At 47.3% G+C, this 21,073-nt stretch overlaps 1 protein-coding gene across 2 annotated transcripts in view; it reads right to left on the reverse strand.

Moving 5' to 3' along the window:
• Nucleotides 1-21,073, reverse strand: part of TCERG1 (transcription elongation regulator 1) — a 1,289,229-nt gene that overhangs the window by 392,944 nt on the left and 875,212 nt on the right. The window lies entirely within an intron of this gene.

Consider the following 21,073-nt stretch of genomic DNA (forward strand, 5'->3'; position numbering starts at 1 on the left):
CTTTTAAGCCCAAAAACACTTCTTTAAGCTCTAGGGGTTTATGTGTTGGTCCCAGAGGGTTGGAGGCCAGTCAGTGTGAATCTGCACCCAATCCAAAGAGGAACAAGTCGGTTGTGATGGCCACACAAGCATATGGTGTGTGGAAAGGGCTGCAAGGTATAAGGCTGATGGACAACATCCACAACTATCACTGTCTGGACAGCTGTCAATACTGGGGCCAGGAAGGTTTGAGGCTGCATTGCCCGATGCCAGTCGGCCGCCTTTTGCAATTGGGTCATTCAACATGATGCCACATGCCTGATGACAGGGTAAAACATAAATATGGGCTACATCTTCATCGACCTAAGAACTGCATTGGTAACCTATTCTAGCCTTGATACTTTTCAAGATAGATGCATTAGATGTGATATAGCCTATCACTGACGCCCACATACCGTGCCACAATATGGACCAGCACAGGTGGGGCGCGCACACACTTCCAGGAGTCAGACCACATTGCAAGGCGCAAGACAAACATACACAAAGGAAGTAAAGAAGCATTTGGTGATATGCACCAGACTACCGGAACACTAGGCTGGTGGCACTTAAGGTGACCCCAACGCCCTTGAAGGACTTCACAGCCCCTGATTTTCAGGGAATACCTACTAAACACCTTGGAATTTGAGACCTCTTGATTGTCTTTCCAGGAGACAACTACAATGAGTCAAAACCTCAAAAATGTGCAGCTACAGCTTGCAGAGTTTAGGGTCAGCCTACATTTATCCTGTAAACCTCACATTATACAGTTATGTGTTGCTTCCTAGCTATCTTTACATTGCATATGCCCAAGAACAACTACAACATAGAAAATACCTCTTTGCGAGTGCCAGGAAAGAAGATTGGAGAGGGAGGAAAGTGAAATCTTGTAAGTAAATGTGCACATACCAGTGAGAAGAAAAGCAGGATCTAACTTTGCCACTGGAAAAACAGCACAAGGCAAAGAACAAAACCAATCAGGCTGGTATGAAACATTAAATACTTGTGCAAAGGTTCAATGCACTTGTGACTGAAGAGGAGGAAGTCACACAACATATAATGAACGGCTGTGTTATCTGCTCCAACAGTGACGGAAGAGAGAAAGGCAAACTGAATAGGTTTCAGTTTAACCATTAAGGATCACGGAGCAGAAGAACAAGTTACTTACCAACTGTAACGTTATTTCGATTGGATGTTCCTCCCACGTATTCCTCATCTTAGATATATCCTTACCTTCAGCTTTGCTGCTTCGGAAATTTTTTCTCTCCCCACCAGAGGGCGCTCCACTCGAGGTGGCGGCGTCGATGTCCCTCGACGGCATCCGTTGAGTGTCAACGTCATCCGTAGTATAAATGCCTCGAGCGCGCCCGTTGGCCTCAGTTCTGTTTTTTTGTATCAGAGCACATGTATTATAAACAAAGGCGTGCCTCTTATTGACCCAAACCTTGAAAGAATTTAGAGTGTAAACCACATAAACTGTACTGTGGGGTAGGATGGGAGGGTCGAGGAAGAATACGTGGGAGGAACGTCCAATAGAAAGAATGTTACAGTTGGTAAGTAACTTGTTCTTCGAATGGATTGTGTCCTCCCACGTATTCCTCATCTTAGATAGACTCCCAAAGCAGTTTTGTATTGAAGGCGGGAGTACAGATGCCTTTTAGTCATGTACCGAATGTAGTACAGATTTGGCAAATAAACCTCCTTGAGATGTAGTTGAGTCCAAAGCATAATGTTTCATGAAAGTATGCATGGATGACCATGTGGCTGCTGCACAAATATCTTGCACAGGGACACCCCTCTTAAGTGCTGTTGAAGTTGCTATGCCCCTAGTTGAATGGGCTCTTATGCCCTCAGGGGGATCTTTTCCAGCTAGCCTACAACACTCTGTTAGGACTAAAATTATCCATCTTGATAATGTGTTTGGTTACGGCTAGTCCCAATTTACAGCCAGTGTATCCCACAAATAGTTGATCACACCGACATATCTTTGACAATCTTGAGATGTAAAAGCTTAGAGCCCTTCTGGGATCTAGCCTATGCAGTCTTTCCTCTTCCTTACATGTGTGAGGAGGAGGGTAGAACACAGGTAGAATTATTTTCTGTGACAGATGAAAGTCAAACTATTTTTGGCAGAAAAGATGGTTTAACTCGAAGGACAACTTTATCTTTATGAAAGATGGTGTGAGGAGGACCACTTGAAAGTGCCTGCAACTAACTTACTCTGCGGGCTGATGTCAATGCAATTAAAAGTAAAGTTTTTAATGTAAGAAGCCTTAACGGACAACAATGTAAAGGCTCAAAGGGTACACATGTCAGAAATTTAAGTACCAAATTTAAATCTCACACAGGAACTTGAAAAGGTACTGGTGGAAAAACATTGTTTAAACCTTTTAGAAATTGTATTATTAAGGGTATGTTAAAATAAGATCTTTCTTCTGATGAGCGCTTGAAGATAGATAGCGCTGCTACATATCCTTTTATTGTCCTAACCTGGAGCCCCAGATTAGCTAAATGTAATAGAAAAGATAATAGCAGTGGAATGTCACATTCAAAAGGATCCACATTCTTATCCTTGCACCAGTTACTGAATTTATTCCAACGACACAGGTACAAGGATTTGATTTTGTTGCTGGCCTTCTGGCCGAGAGCAACACCTCCATGTCATCATCTGGAAGGTCCCAATCCTTGTATCTCAACCTCTCAGAAGCCATGCGTGAAGGTTGAGTATGTTGACCTCTGGATGGAGAACATGACCTTCTTGCGAGAGAAGATCCTCTCTTTTTGGAAGACGTATTGGAGGGCAGATGGACATGTCGAGAAGGTCCGGGTACCACCTTCTCCTGGCCCAATCCGGGGCAATTAGGATCATGGTTTTCCTGAACTTTCTCAACCTCCTGATTACCTGAAGGATCACAGGGACTGGAGGGAACGCATATAGCAGAGGAAATTCCCCCTCAACTACAAATGCGTCTCCTAGAGCTCCTCTCGGGGGAAATTCCCTTGAGCAGTACAGTTCGCACTTCCTGTTGACAATGGTCGCGAACAGATCCACTTGAGGGGTTCCCCAAAGGGCGAAGATCTCCATAAGGACTTCCTGAGCTATCTCCCACTCGTGAGAGACTGTGCTCTGCCTGCTCAGAGCGTCCGCCGCAGTGTTTTGCTCTCCTGCTAGGTGAATGGCAGATAGAGGGATCCCTTCTTGTATTAACCAGAACCAGAGCTGCATTGCCTCTCTGCACAGTGGAAGTGACCCTACTCCTCCTTTCTTGTTGAGGTAGTACATGGCCACTGTGTTGTCCATCATGATCAGGACATACTTTCCCCGTACAGAGGGCAGGAAGGCCTTCAGAGCTAGTTTGATCGCCCTCAGCTCCAATAGGTTGATGTGTAGTCTGGACTCCGATGCAGACCAATGACCGCGGATTGTCAGATTGTTGGTGTGGGCTCCCCACCCCGTGAGTGAGGCGTCCTTCACTACATTGATCTCCGGCCATGGCTGCCAAAAAGATTGTCCCTTGAGGATGTGTTCTTTGCAAGCCCACCATTGTAGGTCCTGAGCTACTCTGGTTGGAACTTGTAAAAGATTTGTCATTTCCCCTGAAAATTGGGACCATTGAGTCCTGAGGGCCCATTGAAGGGATCTCATCCTCAATCTGGCCTCTGGCACCAGAAAAATGCAGGATGCCATGAGGCCGAGCAACCCGAGAAAATCGAAGGCCGGTAGATACTGGGCATTCTGGAATTTTGTCACCATCTGCAGAATGCGGTGAGCTCTCTCTTCGGGAGGCGAGGCTTTGCCCGAACGAGTATCCAAGACTGCTCCTATAAACTGGAGCTTCTGTGATGGTATCATGTTTGACTTTTTTAAACTCAGAGAAAACCGTAGTTTGTGAAGGAAGTGGCAAGTCTTGGATAGACAATCCTGGACTTGGTCGGGAGAAAGTGCCCTGATCATCCAATCGTCCAAATAGGGGTAGACATGAATCCCCCCTCTTCTGAAACTCGCTGCCACTACCGCCATCAACTTGGTGAAAACTCTTGGGGCGGAGGTCAACCCGAAAGGCAGAACTCAAAACCGATAGTGAGAGTTGCCAATCGCGAACCTCAGGTACTTTCTGTGCTTGAGATGGATTGGCACATGAAAGTAAGCATCCTGAAGGTCCAATGATAGCAACCAGTCTTGAAGTTGGAGAGCTTGAAGGATCTGAGAAAGAGTGACCATCTTGAACTTGTCCTTCCTGAGGAACTTGTTCAAATTTCTCAAGTCCAAGATGGGTCTCAGTCCTCCGTCCTTCTTTGGAATGAGGAAATATGGGGAATACCAACCCTTGTTCCTCTCCGCTACAGGTACATGTTCTATTGCATCTTTCTGTAGCAGGGTTAAAACTTCCTGCAACAGGAGCGGGTCTGGATTTTTGGTAGAGTTGTATTCCGGTGGGCGATTCTGAGGTTTCTTTAGAAAGGGAAGGCAGTAACCTTGGGATACTGTTTCCAGTGCCCAAGCATCTGAAGTAATGCCTCGCCATTCTTTATGATGCTGTGAGATCCTGCCTCCCACTGGGGTCTTGTGAGTCTAAACCTCAGAGTGGTTTTGCGGCAGCTCCAGCAGCGGCTGAAGGGACAAATGCTGCTGCTGGGGCAGGTCTAGCGCCTCTTCCTCGCCCCCGAGGACATTTTCTTTGCCCCCTTTGATTGGCCTGTCCCCTTCCTCTCCCAAATGAGTAAAAACGAAAGGGACGACCCCTCCAGGAAGATGAGCCTGTGTAGGGGCGTTGTTGAGGTTGTCGTATAGCGGCACTAAGTGACTTTGCCGCTGCCTTGGAGGTCTGCAGCTTCTCCAAACTTACATCCGCCTTGCTGCCAAACAACCTCGAGCCATCAAATGGCATGTTAAGGAGTCTAGATTGAACATCTGGTACGAAACCCGACTTCCTTAGCCACGCAAATCTGCGTAGCACTGCGCTAGACGGCATGGACCTGCTGATACTGTCAGCAGTGTCCAAACCTGCTTGAAGGCATTCTCCCGATGCCTCCTTACCATCCTTAATTATGGATAGGAAACCATCACGTTCCTCTCCTTCCGGGATGTGTTGAGCTGCCGCTTACATGCAGTCCCACAGAGTATAATTAAATCTAGCCAATGTACAAGATACATTGGTAGACTTTAGAGCCATGCTCCCTGATGTAAAGACCTTTTTCGACCAAGTATCTATTTTCATGTCATCCCTATCAGGGGGAATAGTAGGGTATGCAGCATTTTCTGTTGATGTGGCCGCCTGAACTACCAAGCTCTCAGGAGAAGGATGTTTGCTCAAGTACTCTGGGTCAGAGTTACAAGGTCTGTATTTTGCCACATTTTTTATTCACTGCTGGACTAGATTTCGGTCTTTCCCAAGCAGAATTTACTCTCCTTTGCAGGGCAATATGAAAGGGAAGTATGGGGTCTGGTTGAGGTCCTCCTGACAAAATATCTGTCATCATATCATCCTGGTATACAGGTGCATTACTACCCCATCCCATAAACTTTGTTACTCTATTCATAAGTTTTCTGTAACCCAGATCAGCATGTTCTGCTGGATCTGGTCTCTCAAATTCATATTCAGGAGAGGTGTCTATTCCACTTGCAGACTGTAAACATTCGTACAAATCCTGCATTTTTGATTGAGGATTGATTAACTCCTCTGGGACATCTCTTGTCCCATATTTTACACCTGCTGATGTAACCTCAGGTTCATCTTGTCCATATTCTTCATTTTCTGATGACATTTCCCCATGTACAGAAGACATAGTGTGGAAAAAGTCACGTCTGTTTTCAGGGTGAAATACCTTCTCAAGAATATCTTTCAACCCTATATTTGGTGTCGGCGTCGACAAACGTCGATGGCGTCGAATTCGTAGCCGTTACCTTCGAAGTTGTCGAAGTATTCTTCGATGTTTTCGAAGGCACTATAAATGGTGTTGAAGGAATCTTCGAGGAAGTCAACATTGTCGAAGGAATCTTCGAAACACTCGACGCCGTCGAAGAAGTCTACGATAAAACACTCGACGTGCCTTTTTTCTGTTGGGTCGTTGACCCTTTATACTCGATAGCCTTCGACAGAGGTTTCGAAGATGTTTTTGTCGAAGTCTTTAATGACTTAATGTCGAAAGTCTTTTTCTTAGAGTCTGTCTTTTTAGGTGTCTGGGAAGAGTCCCTAGAAGACACCCTCGACCATTTTTTGTCGGACTTTCTAGTTTTAGACCTTCCTCTGTCACTTTTGTGAGTAGAGGCATGACCTTCAACAGACATTTTTGAGGGGGTCTGGGCCGCGTTCTCAAAAATTTTCATCAGACTCTCTAAATGCTTCCCACTTTTTAGGGGAGTCGTGTTTAGTTGGACAAGTAATAACTTCCTCTGAAGTTGAAGTGGAAGAGGGAGATCGGTGTCATCTCTTTTTCGCCTTCTTAGACGAAGAAGAAGAGGACTTCCTTGATCTACTCCACGATCGCGATTTTTTATGGCGTTTTGCCGAAGATTCAGCCGAATCTTTACTCCCCCCTCTAAGAAAACTTTGAGGATTTTTCCCCCACCGCCAGTTTACCTCGTCTTTCTTTTCAAGGCCTTATGGGTCATGGATTGGCACGAACCGCAGTCGTCGATCGGAGCCGAGACACCAGAGGCAGTTACGGTGAGGGTCAGTTATCGACATCTTCCTTCCGCACTTTAGACACTTCTTAAACCCCTTTTCGGAGTCAATGGATTCGAGGAAGACAACATTATTCAATTAACTGAAGCACCGTTTTTATACGACCAAAGCAAAGCTAACGGAAAAACAGAACTGAGGCCAATGGGCGCGCTTGAGGCATTTATACTACGGATGACGTCGACACTCGACGGATGCCGTCGAGGGACATCAATGCCGCCGCCTCGAGTGGAGCGCCCTGTGGGTGAGAGAAAAAATTTCCGAAGCAGCAAAGCGAAGGTAAGGAAATATCTAAGATGAGGAATACGTGGGAGGACACAATCCATTCAAACATACATTACTCTATTGTGTACAAGTTGAAATTCATTTTTTCCAGAAAAGGAAAACCAGGAGAATACATTCATTAGTATCGTATTTTCTTCTTTTTAAGTTTGCTTACTCCAGAATTGCTGCCAAAAACACTGCATTGACAGCAATTACATTAGATAGGAAATAGGAAAAGTAGATAGGAAGTGTACATATAGAAAAAAGTTCCTTGCCAATATGTTACTTAAATCTTTTTCTAAGTAAATTATTCTTAAACTTATGAGCCCCTGCATGTCCCCCTCAGCAAAGTTAGAATGACAGAACAAAAACATTTCCCCATTTCTTTCTGACTTGGGCAGGTGGCAGGTTACTTACTGCTCAAGACCCCATACATGTTGGATGCATACATATGCCCTTAGAGACTGCTTTTTTAGGGCATACATATATATATCCAAAGCGCAATCAAAGGGGTAATTGAGCAATTGAGCACTTAAACCTGTGCAATTTGCAAATGCTCCGGAATTTTGCAGAACAGAAGCACATGCCGATGGGGGTCAGAGCCTGTGATCAAGAAACAAAAAGGAGTAGCGAGGCACATCATAAGGAGGATGGAAGTGCACCCCCCACTTTCCTGCTTGGATTCTTTGGAGGATAGCTCAGCAGCAACGTGCTTGCCCTGGAAGCAAGACGACACAGATCAACACAGGTTCGATCCCCGGGTCTGCTCTTAGAAACCTCTGACTATTAAGCGTGTTCGAAATAACCTATCATTTCATTCCACTGCCTGGGAGCAAAGAAATTGCCAGGCCTCCCCCACACCACAACCCCTCCAGCTACCCATGCCATACCTCCCTCACTAAGCTACCCTCGATTCTTCCTCCCACTAATCCTACATGATTATTTTCTGATTTGTGGAGTATTTCACCCACTTGTGTGTCTGGTTAGCAGTCACACATTTATATCTTATTTGTGCTGTGGGCTATTACACAAAGAAGTTAAGGTTTAACACAATGCTAAAGGTATTTATTTTTCTTTTGCTACACCCGCCTGCATTGATGGGTTGGAAGCTCCAAAGCGTAACATAATTAAGGCAAAATCCCCAAGTGACCATCATTGTCACTATTATGGTGAAAATAGGACACAGGTGAAAATATGGCACTGGTGAAGTGCTAATATTGAACTGCTTTCTCGGTTTGCTTTTGCCATCCTCGGCCAACTGCCTGCTCCGGCCACATAATGAAAGAAGAGTATAATCAATTGCGTAATGTTCTGCAAGGCATCTGATAGTTTTGAATTTAATTTGAGTTTTGACAGTGTCCAAATAAAAACTGAGCAAGGACAAGAATACCCCAGATGAATTTGCTTGCTTTCAAACAGTTCTTTCCACCTGCTGCATCAAAGAAGAAAACAAAGAACTTTAGCACACAGTTAACAATACAGCAAATCTAACTTACTTGTAACAATATGCTTGCCACTTGTGTCTGTTCTAAATTCAAAAACCTGTGCATGCCAGAAATCAAATTTTAGGTCCAAACTACGAGATGTTTTTGTTAAAAGTTTAAATTGTGTCTGGATCCAGCGTCTTAAGTGGGATATTGCACAATTTTCCAGTTATTTTAAATCCTGCTCCAATGATTTTTCTGCCACTAACACAGGGCTATACATTTTATCTTTTAATTCTTCAATTATTCAACAATTTGTTCATACACACAGACACACACATTACATATACATGTATGTATGTATAAATATTCATGGTTGGATAGCCACTGGCTTTTTGAATGGTGTAGATCCTTACCATTGGTGGCCCTGCTGCCAGCCTTGATCTTGGTTAAAAAGAAGGCTCCTACACTGTTGATCAGTTCAGCGTTGGAGCCAGACCTCTACGAAGAGCAACCCGCTGACGACACGAGGACCACCATTGCAGATGACCAGCATCAAATCCAGTTTTGTCCCGGTAAAGCCCTGCTCCTCTGTCCTGATCTCAAGAAGGGCTTTGTTGGTTCATCGCACCCTGGCCAAGTGGGAAGAATCAATCCTGAGCCCTGCTCGAGAATCTGACTCCTGATCCGTCTGAAGTGTCCCTGCACCAACGGGTGGACTGTCCAGCTCTCTCCTGGGTTACCTCGTGGCAGCTGTTGCTGTTCCGAGCACAGCCTTGGAACTTTCAAGATCTCCAGCTTGTGCCACAAGTCGCCCATTGCTGCTTTTTCAGCTGTCTCCCTCCAAGGGAAGTTGTGCTGGGCCTGCTCCTGTGTTCGCTGTTGGACAATCGACAGAGACTGCCTGACCGTGGTTGTATCTCTGCTTCGTGCCCCAGGTGCCCTGTGGCCGTCTGTCCCACAGAAGTCCTAAGCACTGGACTGATCAAAACGAAAGCCTGCAGAACAAATATCTCTTCTGTCTAGACCACCCACACAAGGAACCAAGACAGAAGAACAAGACTGCAACGAAGTCTGGAACCTCCACGAGTGAAACTCTGAGCCAGTGGGATAAAGTGCCAACCAACCTCACTCTGACCTGATGTTTGGTAGTGAAACCTCTGTTAAGGATACTTCCTAAGGCCTATATATTTTATGTTGGGGTTGAGTGGAGTCCTGATCTGAACTTTTTAGTCATTACAACTAGGCACTGCCAATCTCTATATAAACCTGCCTGAACAGAGTATACTTTGGAACTAATGACTTTTGGGTATAAGGCCCTCAAACAATCTTAGGGTTGGACTGTTTTGTGCTTATTCTAAAGAGGTCTATTTCTATGCATCTGAATGCTCAGCTGTGTTACACTAGTCATTGAGTCAAAAACTTTTCTATTTCACTTAGGGGTGGATGTATATATCATTTTTCTAAGGCTTTGTGTGATCTTATTTACCTAGAATGTTTAGCTCCAATAATCAGAATTTGCTTCACCAGCCCAAATTTAAAACCAAAAAAGCACAATGGGGTGCTTTTGCCTTTGCGGTACCAGCTCTTTGGAACACCTTACCAGGTCCGCTGAGAAATTCTGTAGCCCTGAGCAACTTCAAGGACGACCTAAAAACCTTCCTTTTCAGGTAGCAGTCTACGACCCTTAATTCCTCCTTCCGATACCGGTTTCCCCGGTCTCTCCAAGTCTTTATTTGTCTTGTCTGCGCCCTCACACCTATGGGTTTATGGTTGCCCAATATAAATGTAATAAAGTAAAGTAAAGATCTAGTGAAGAATCCTATTGTTATAATTAACTGTCTAACTGTTTTTGTCTAACTTCTATGTGAACTCACTGTAGTCCCAGAGCACTCAACCCCCATTTCCTGAGAATATGCCTTGCCACTGGGCTACGCGACCTTGGTTGGGTTTGGCTAACCTCTCAATATCTTCCCTATTCACTATAATAGGGGTGGTTCCCAAAATTCACCCCCTCCAGGGGAGAAATCCATCTTAACACTGCCTATATCAAGCAATCCCTGCGGATATCCCTGAGTGTTTCGAAGAAATAGGAAGTGATAAGATTTCATTAGTGCAATTGGGTTGGCTCGGCTATGCTGACGATCTAGTGTTATTAGACTATACACCTGCAGGATTGCAAAATAAAATGAATGCACTAGTAGAATATCTAAAAGAAAATGGTCTAGTAATAAACATTGGAAAAACTAAGGTATTGGCATTTCTAGGCAATTGTAAAACCAGTTGTTCTAATACCTATAAGTGGTATGTGAATAACATCCAATTTGAACTTGTAGAATATTATAAATACTTGGGAGTGATCATAGATCATAAGCTACAATGGAACTACCATTGGTCAGAAACAAAATTGAAATGCAAAAAAATAGCTGGAGCGTTGTCTCAATTTATTGGTAAACAAAGTGGATTTTCAATACAAGCGATTGTCTTACTATATTCTGCTAAAATTGTATCTTGTCTTTTGTATGGAGCAGAATTGTGGGGAAAAAATCTTAAAGTTTGAAGGAAGTATGTTAAGACAACTTTTAAGATTGCTAAGTAATGTATCAAGTGAGCTCATTGTTTTAGAATGTAATTTTAGATTTGCTAGATTTAGAATATAAAACAGCAATGTTATTTATGAAGTTGTGCATTGGAAAATACATTTATAGTATCTTTGATGAATGTGTTTAATATGATTGGACATTTTAGGAAATTCTTGACGATTAATCATCTATGTATGTTATACAAGAAGTGGGCCAAAGAGAATGAATTAAGTTGGTTGAGCATGTTGCAAGAATATGTAAAAAGGCAGTTAAAAATGACAATATACAATCAAGCGAAGGAGCGCGATACGATACATGTAGCATCTCTAGTAACAGGAGGGCTGTTTCTTGAAAATTGGTCTATAGAGAAAGAAGTCCCTAAGTATCAATAAGCCTTTCCATATCCCTGGATAGTACGAATGTATCTATTATTTAAATTTAATAAAAATGATACTATGGAAGTATTGGGTGCTAAACTAGGAATTGCAAGATCGTTGAGACTGTGTCGACTATGTGGTAATGATATGATTGAAACTACTAAACACTTGATATGTAATTGTGAAAGCCTTATTGCGTTGGTTTTATGAGAATACAAACTTTAGAGGATTCAAAAGGTTTACAAAATTAAGTTTATCAAGTGACTGCATCCAAGCAAATATTCACATATTACACAGATAAAATGTGGATTCTAAACTGATAAGGTGGACATATTTTAGGAGGCCACCCTAGTTACAGTGAACAGGGAACACGGCGGTTAGCCCAACCGAAACAAGGTAAGCATGGAGAGTGGACAAGGCTTAGACTTGAGAAAGTGAGTGGGGTTGGGGGTTCATAATGAGTCCATAGAGTAAAGCAAACTAGTTAATCTACACAGGTCAGTACAAAAATACAATAATTATTGCCCCAAAAGCATACACTAGAAAAATGAATCAAGCAGGTAGTAATATCGCACAATACTCAATTATTACACATATACACAGTCAGCTTCAATGTTTAGGAATGCATACAATGACAACTAGGTGATGAAGTAGAATGCAACCAGTTCACAAGAATGATGCCCTAACTTTATAAGTCCAATCCCTATGATGTATGGGGCCTTGTGCCCAAAAGTCACAAAGCTTCTTAAGAGAGGGTACCGATGTAGGAAGAGTTCTTGTGGTGGTGAAAATGTTTCAGAAGATATTCAACATGTTAGAGGTATGGAACAAGTTACTTACCTGTAACTGTGATTCTCAAGCATGGGTCTGGCATGGATTCATATGCTCATGATTATTCCCAGTCGTCTGGTTGGAATCCTCAGTAAACGAAAAAAAGGTTTCACTTTTGGTTATAAACTGTCTTTCTCCTATTAACCAATCACTGAGCTCTGGGTCATACTGCCCCTAGCCAATGACTGCCTTCTCCCCAAGTCCTTCCTCTGGTAGCCATCTTCAGATTTGTTAGCACATAAAGTGGCAGTATGATCAAGAAGAGCCGTAGACGGGCAGGAGGGAGGGTTTGCATGTGAATCCATGCTAGACATGCTGGAGAACTACAGTTACAGGTAAGTAACTTGTTTCTTCTCCAGCATAGGGTATGGCATGGATTCACATGCTCTTGAATAAAGAATACAAGGCAGTACATAGATACAAAACCATGGGAGGTGGCAAGGCGCAACAGAAGCAATTACTCTTACCTCCAGGCTCACGTTCAAGCGAACAGGTTGCGTAGCACTGCTTGGCGACTCTGGACTAATCCCTGTCGATGCAGTAGAATTTCATGAAGGTGTGCGTAGACCTCCACGTAGCAGCCCTGCAGATGTCCAGCAGGGGCACGCCAGACAGGAACGTCGTCATCGCAGCGATCGCTACTGTAGAATGGGCTCTCTGACAGCCAGGCAGCGGTCGGTTTGCCAACCGGCGATGATGATTGATGCATTTGAAGAGTCACCTGGAGATAAAAGCCTTGGACAAGGCCTTCCCATGGGTCACAGGGCCAAAGTTCACAAAAAGCAGAGAATTCTTCTAGAAACTCTTTGTGCGGGCCACACAATACTTCAGCGCTCGAGCCACATCCAGCGAGTGCAAAGTCCTTTCAGTCGGCGACGAAGGCGTCGGAAAAAACACAGGTAACACAAAGGGCTTGTTGAGATGAAATTCAGACTGAACTTCGGGCATGAAGGAGGGTTGCATCTGCAGCATCACCCTCGTCTTGTGGAAAGTCAAGTAAGGCTGCTTGCATGACAGCGTCTGGATCTCACCTGCTCTCCTAGTAGAGGTGATGGCCACGAGGAAAGCGGTCTTCCAACACAGGAACTTAAGCTGAGCTTGATGCATCGGCTCGAATGGCCCCCTGCCCCCATGAGCCTAGTCAGTACCACGTTGAGCTCCCACGCCAGGGCAGGCGCCTTCACCTGTGGGAACGAATGAACAGTCCTTTGATGAACTCCTTTACTAGATGGTGCGACCAAAGAGAAGACCGTCCCGGAGGCCTGGTGTAGCAGAAGATGGCCACAAGATGTACCTTGATGGAGGAGTGCGCCAGCCCCCACTTAGCCAACTACAACAAGTCCGGAAGGACTTGGGGGGGCCGTGACCCCCAGAGGGTTAATCTTTTGAGACCCGCACCAAGACGTGAAACACTTCCATTTGTGTCTAACACTTCACAGTCGATGATGCTATGGCCTTGGCAAGGACCTCCCTGCAGGCCGCAGGCAGTTCGGACCCAGCAAACTCTAATGCTGCAGGAGCCCGGCCTTCAGGTCAAGCGCTCCTGGGTCGTGGTGCAGGATTGCGCCTCCTTCCCTGGTGAGAAGATCCGCAACCACTGGCAGCTTGACTGGAGGGGACGCTGACATGCTGAGAAGGTTCAGGTACCAGATTTGCCTCGGCCACACTGGCGAGACGAGGATCATCCTGCACCGGCTGAGTTGACTGATGACTCGTAGTAGCAGCAGCGGCGGCAACAGAGAGAATGCGTACAGGAACAGGCCTTCCCAAGGGAAGAACAATGCGTCCCTCATACTCACCACCTGCGGGAACCTGTTGGCGAACCTCTTGCACTTGGTCGCCGTCGCAAATAAATCAATCTAGGGATTGCCCCACCTGAGGAAGAGGTTGTCCACTTGACCCTGCTGAAGCTCCCGCTCGTGGCAAGAGCGCAGCTACCTGCTGAGGGAATCGACAACTGTGTTCTTGACTCACGCCAGGTGAAAAGGAAGGAGGAACATCCCCATGGCGATGGCCGGTTGCCACAACTGCTGCGCCTCACTGGAGAGCAGCAGGGATTTGGTGACCCGTTTCTGGATGTAAAACATTGTGGTGGCATTGTCCATGAAGATCCTCACCACTTTGCTCTTGTGGGACGGGAGAAATGACTTGAGGGCCCAAAACACAGCCTGTAGTTCCAGGACGTTGATGTGTAGCGCCTTCTCCTGCGGCAGCCACAGGCCTCTGGCGTGGAGACGTGTGTGCTCCCCATCCCTCCAGGGAAGCGTCCGTTGCGACAGTCTCCTGGAATGGGGACTCTGGAAGTCTGTGTCCCCGGCGACGTTGGAGCGCATGCCCCACCACCTTATCGCTCGACGAACTCCTCTTCGGGCACAATCCTGTCCTTGAAGCTTCCGGACACCTGGATCCAACAGGAGTGCAGGAATTACTGGAGCAGTCGCATCCGCAACCTGCAGAGACGGATCAGGTAGATACACAACGACATGCTGGGCAGCGACTTGATGGTCCTCACCGTGGCGATCTTCAGTGCTAACAGCCGTTGCACCTTGCCCAAAATGGTCGCTATCCTCATCTGATGGAGCCGCCAGGAAGGATACCGTGTTTAGCCTGGACCCCAAGAACAGCTCATTCTGCGATGGAGTCAGAAAGGATTTTGCATAGTTCAATGAGAACCCCAGATCCGTCAGCAGCCAGACAGTCCTCTCTGTGTGATCGACGGAGATGTCCATTGACCTGGCCCGGATGTGCCAATCATCGCGGTATAGGTAAACATGAATTCCCTGCAGTCCCAGATGGGCAGCCACCGGAGTCAGGCACTTCTTAAAGACTCTGGGCACCGACTTCAGTCCGATGGTGAGAGCCTTGAACTGGTAGTGCTTCTCTGTTACGCTCACCTGACTCCCACGGAGGCGCTGGCCTGGTTCGCGCTGCTGTGACCTCTTCTAAGGTGATGCGCAGGGTTCGGAAGACGGACTGGACCGGGCCCCCAAATCTGGCTTGTCTGGCTCGCAGAAGTATCCTTCTGTAGGCGAAAATAGGGGATTAACTGTCTGCGGGGTAATGCAATCAGCCTCCCACTTTCCCCTCTCACCCTCCTTGAAACCCTTCTGTGATTTCTCGTAGCGTCTCACCTTAGGGTCTGGAAGGACGAGCTCTCCATCCTGCTTCTGAAGCAGGGGCGCGTTGGTATCCAGTTACTTCACTGGATTTTCGGATTGGTGAGAACCAAACTTGCTTGGCTTCCAGGTACGTTTTTTTTTTATAAGAGGTTCCCCTTGTGTTCATGCATTAATGTACTAATGCTAGTGTCTTTTTCCCCATAGGGGCCGGGGTAAGGAATGCCATTGAACAGGCATCGACCCGAGATGAGAGGTGAAATCCTTGTAGAAATCAGGTAAGTCTTTAATGAGCGTTTTTTTGGTAATGTCTTTTCATTCGCTCATTAACGCTGATGTCTTTTTTTCCCCTTAGGGGCCGGGGTCCGGAAATGCCAGGATGCGGCGCGGACCCGAAATGAAGAGGGAACGAATCAACAGGTAAGTCTTAACATGGAGATTTAGCTTTCCTTATTCCCTTCTCTCTCTCACCTTTTGTTCTGATCTTTTTCTTCCTAGGCGCTGGGGCGTGACTGCGAATCCGGATGATCGCTGCTGAACATGGAGGCGCTCTGTAAAGGTGAGTGGAATGCTGCGCTGCAGCGATCGACGCGATGAGCTTTTAAATTAAAGTCTTCCTTTTCAGGATTGTCGGCGAGATGTCTCCGGGATGCGGATTTAGCTGGTAAGGACTTTTCCTTCTTCTGTTCTCTTCTTCTCTTCCTTTGCAGGTGATCCAGGATGCTGGCAGGCGTGGCAGACGTCAGGATGCAGGAGCAGACATGGTGAGCATCCAGCTGCTAGATGCAGAACAACGCGAAGCACGTGTGGCTGTTCGGGTGGGGTTTATATAGCCTTGGAAGAAGTTCCAGGTATGTATCCTTCCTCCAATCAGGTATGTATCCGGTATGTATCCTTCCCCGACCACGCCCGGATGGTAAATTAGTCCCACAGGTAAAGTAGTTCCTTTCAGGCCTCAAGGAGGCCGGGATCCTGCAGCATGGTCTGCATCAGGTAAGTGCACCCAAGCATTCCCATAATGAGCCTGGCGCCTATGGCGCCAGGACTGATGTCTTTTATGAGCCTGGCGCCATAGGCGCCAGGACACTGTCCAAAGGGCCCCTATATGGGGTTGCTGGGTCCTTCCTTGGGGACTGGATGTTCGCTTTCGGGGACGCCGGGCTTGAACTGGCTCCCCGGGAGCGGGCATCATGACATTCCCTTGTACGACGAAGCGCAGGAACTCTCGACTTTTTTCGTGAATGGGGACATGGAAGTACACATCCTCCAGATCCAACGATGACAAAGTCTCCCTCTCCTCCAGTTGGCAGAGCAGGTGCTGCAACGTGACCATACTGAATTTCTGGGACTTGATGTACTGGAGTCATCGTAGATCAAGAATAGGCCTCCAGCCCCCGGTCTTCTTTCTTATTATATAGTATCTTGAGTAAACTCTAGAGCCCCGGAATCCCTTCGGAAGCAGTTCCATCGCCCCTTTTCTTGGCCCGAACCTCCAGCAGCAGCTGAAGGATGTGTTCCTGCCAGGCCACCGGTGGTATTCACGGACACTTTTGCTGAAACTCCAAAGCGTGTCCGTGGGCGAGAGCATCCAGCACCCATCGATCGGTGGAGATGTTTTCCCACACGCTGACAAAGTAAACCAGCAGACTTCGCACCGCGGTGCAGGGGTGGGGGGGGCCTGACATCCCAGCCGGTTTAGTCCTGCTTGGAGGCCGGCGTGCCGCCCTGGGAGCTTTGATGATGATGGCGCCCAACTCTAAAGGCCTTAGAACAACCCCTAGAGGCTTCCTGGGTCATAGAACGGGAGGGTTGGCAGTAAGAGGGCAATCCACCGCCAAAACTCTTCAAAGACCTACCCAACTTCCCTCCTGAGGCCCGAAAGGACGGACGGTGCTGTTGCAGTATGCCCAGGGTCTAGGTCGGTCTTGATGGCCTGAAGCAATTCGACAGCCTTGCCAAAAAGGTAGTCCCTGTCGAACTGCATGTCCAGTACCCTCATCTAGACCCCTTGTCTGAAGTTGGTGGCCTTCAGCCTCCGTTTCCCATCTGGCAGAACCCTGTGTCTGCAATGTCCAGAGCCATGGTGATGGTGTGGTCCGACGCCACCTCGCCTTCCTGAAGGATCTCCATTGCCTCTACCTGCTTATCCTTGCGGAAGAAATCCCGGATCAGAGCCATCTTGTACCATAGCTCCCGGTCGTACCTGGCGTGGATCACTAAGGTGTTGGCCGCCTTGACCGTCGTCGCCGCAGAGAAAGTGACCTTCCGTCGCACGGCATCCAACTTCTTCCCCTCGCCGTCGAGGGGACAGAGACTGACGACGATGGGTTTGACGACTTCTTCCTAGCCGCAGCTGAGACCACAGAGTCTGGTGATGGTTGTGACCGGATTCCGGCACCCGGTAATTCTTTTCTAACCGGTCCCTCTTCACCGGGGATGAGGCAGGGTTCTTCAATAGCGCCAGCCCCTCCTCCAAGACGTTGTCCAGGAGCGGTACCGACAGAATGTTCTTCCTTCTCGTCTCCCGGCGTTGATACAGGAAGCCCTTCTCTTCCAGGGTGAGTTGGAAGAGTTCTGATGCACGGGCGATCATGGAGTGGAAGGAATTCCCTTTGTCCGGTGGAGAAGTCCTTGGTGGCAGAGAGATTCTGCTGTCGTCGGTGCCCATCGTAGCCATGTCTTTCCCAGTATCACTAGGTTGGGGGAGGGCAGTGAAGGTTGGAGTGGAGGCTCACGGTTTCTCCTTTTCTTTGGTGTTGGTGGCCCCTGTGTCATCGCCGGTGGTGTCAATTGTGTTGCCGTCTGCATCCTCTTCTGATTCTCCGACAAAAGTGTGTGAAGGGTCGAGAGAATATCCTGCAACAGATCTCTGGGAGGTGCCTGGGGAACTGGGTCACTGGGCCCAGCGCCTATGTTCTCCCCGCCTACGTCGCCTTCGGGCATCTCCTCGACACGCTTGTCGTTGTCACCCCTCTCCTCCTGGATGATGTGCAAGGAAGCTATATCATCCTCGTCGGACGAAGAAACATCTGTGCCCTGGAGCTCTCCCACGCCCCCCACACCCTCTATGGGTCCTGAGGGGTCGGATTGGGGCTAAGGTTCGGCAGCCTATTGTCCACTAGTTTGGACAGAGCAACCCTGGCCGCCACTGGGGTACCCTGGACCGGGTCAGCCCCTTTCACCTTTGAGGGTGGCAGGAACCATCTCGATGGAAGAGGACTTTTTGGCCTGAACCACCTGGGCCTTAATTAGCAGGCTGGACACCTTGTCCTGCTTGGCCTTCTCCGGCTTCTCTCGCAGCTTCCCTGGGGTAGCCGACTTCCTCTTTGACAAAGAACTGGAGCGATGGCAGGAGATTGAGGCCGATGGAGACGAATGCGCCCTGACCACTGTGGAACTCGCTTGACCGGCGACCCCGATGGAAGCAGACTCGCAGTGCTTGGCCTGGTCTTGGGCCCCCATGGATGGAGCGCCCTCTAGCTGGCTGGATCCGGAAGAGGCTTGTCCCTGTGGACCACACGGGATAGAGGCCCTGAATTTGAGCCACACCGCTAGTCGAACATGCCGATCCTTCATTGTGCGCTTGGAAAAGCAATGGCAGATCTCGCAATCTTCTTCCTTGTGCATCGGGTGAAGACAAAGGCACTGGGAATGCTTGCCGTCCGTGAAAACATTCTACAAAACGCAGCCGGTGCAGAGCTTAAAGAGGGAAGCCCCATCCTCCTCCTCCTCCAGCATGATCCGGGCGTGGTGTAGGCCTGATGGCCTTCTGGAAACTTCCAAGAAGAAAACACTCAACGATTTTGCCCTTGAGGGCCGATGAGTTGACGAAAAACGAGTCCCTGTTAATCAGATGAATAAACGATGGAGCACATTGAACAAAAACAGGGGTTTCCTTGCCAAAAAAGCCTGAAAAACGCAGAAAGCTCAGAACGAAATTCGAGGACTACCAACACTTGAACATGCGGTAAACATCTGAAGATGGCTGCCAGAGGAGGGGCTTAGGGAGAGGGCAGTCATTGGCTGGGGGCACTATGACCCAGAGCTCAGTGATTGGTTTATAGGAGAAAGACAGTTTATAAACGAAAGTGAAACTGTTCTTTTACGAGGATTCCCAGCCTGATGACGGGGAATATTCATGAGCATGTGAATCCATGCCAGACCCCATGCTGGAGAAATAAAATATTTGTATCTTTTAGGTACTAGCTTTTGGATCCTACTATCAAAAAGCAGTGAAATGGAATAACAAGGTTTATTCTAAGGAGAACGGGCGGTGAACGCATTGCAATAACTTACCCCCCCTGACTCCGATTTGATCAGGTGACTAGGTATGTTGACTGGGAGGGGTGGGGGGTGGTCACTGGTGGTAGGTTTTTCCACTGTTGGATCTAGTAGAAGATGGCCAGAAGCTGCGAGTTCAAGGATTTTCCAGTCGTTACAGGAGCAGACTGCAACCATTTGCGAATAAGAAATGCAGAAGGCACCGATGCAAACCTCTAAGACATTTCACCGGGTGGGGGAAGGCAAGTTCCAGCGACTGCTACCGCACAACAGCGACCCCAGGCGTCTTGCCAATCGTGGTTGAAGACTACCTTCCAGAGCAGGATCCCTTGAAGCTGGGGAGCTGAAAGATGGCAAGAAGGCGACTTGTGGCATGAGATGGTGACCACCGAAGTTCCAGCAATGAACGCGGAATGGCTACGATTCACGAAGTAGCCCACTGGAGAGCTTGTCAGTCCACCAGGTGGTCCAGGGACACTTCCGAAGGCTCAGGATGGCTGGATCCTTGACAATGCATCGAGACTGGTTGGTCCCACCAGTCCAAGGGTTGAAGCACCGCTCATGGGTTTCACAGAACAGGTAACCTAGCAGGGCTTTAGCAGACCAAACGCAGAAAGTGATGTCAGGCCTCTTCAGGAGTTGTTCAAGGATCTTAAGTCAGCCGTTCTTCTACACAGGCTACTTGGCTCCAGCGCTGATCTGAATAAATGGCTGCAGGTGTCCTCTTTTCCTAAATCATGTCTGGAAGCAGGCACCAATGTAGGTTTCACTCATGCCACACACATGTAGACTCTCTGGTACTACGGATGTGGAGTGGGACCAGACAGTCCCACCCACTTCCTGGGCCAAGTGCACACAAATGCATCACTATCCCACAAAAACAGCAGTTTTTACGGGCAAGTGCATAACCGTATATGGGATTTCCTGACCTGAGAAGGCAGGAAGAAGGCAGAAGATGGCCAAAGAACAAGCAAAATATATGGTATAGCCATTTCAGGGCACGAACCAAGTTTAGTAGCCAGGCTTTTGTCACATATAAAAGTAACCCAAAATCCCAAGTGTAAAAGACTAGGGCGATACAAAAATATCCCCACTAAGATGTAAAACTTTTTTTTTTTAAACGTACAAATGTGAAACTGTTTCCCCAGTACTGATAGTGTGAAGGACCTAACAGTTTCCCAATGAGCAAATGGCCAGGGGAGTGAAGCTGAAGGCTTCACTTCCCCGCAAAAAGTCAGAGCAGGTTAAATAACAAAAGGAAAATGTTCGGGGAGACCATACAATATGGAGGGAAAGTTGCCAAAAGAGAAATCTTTGCCAACATAAACCTATAGTTAGCACAATAGTGTGACTTGAATGGTGCAAGTACATAGATTACTATTTCAGCATTGAAAATGTTTATTCTGCATCACTTTGAGAAATTAAAAACAATTACATCCCCCTAGCAGTTCATTTTGCAGCAAACGTCAGAGGAATCCACTAACTTTGGAATTCTCTGGC

Source organism: Ambystoma mexicanum, chromosome 3p (assembly GCF_040938575.1).
Source record: "Ambystoma mexicanum isolate Mex_15411 chromosome 3p, UKY_AmexF1_1, whole genome shotgun sequence".
Classification (NCBI taxonomy): domain Eukaryota; kingdom Metazoa; phylum Chordata; class Amphibia; order Caudata; family Ambystomatidae; genus Ambystoma; species Ambystoma mexicanum.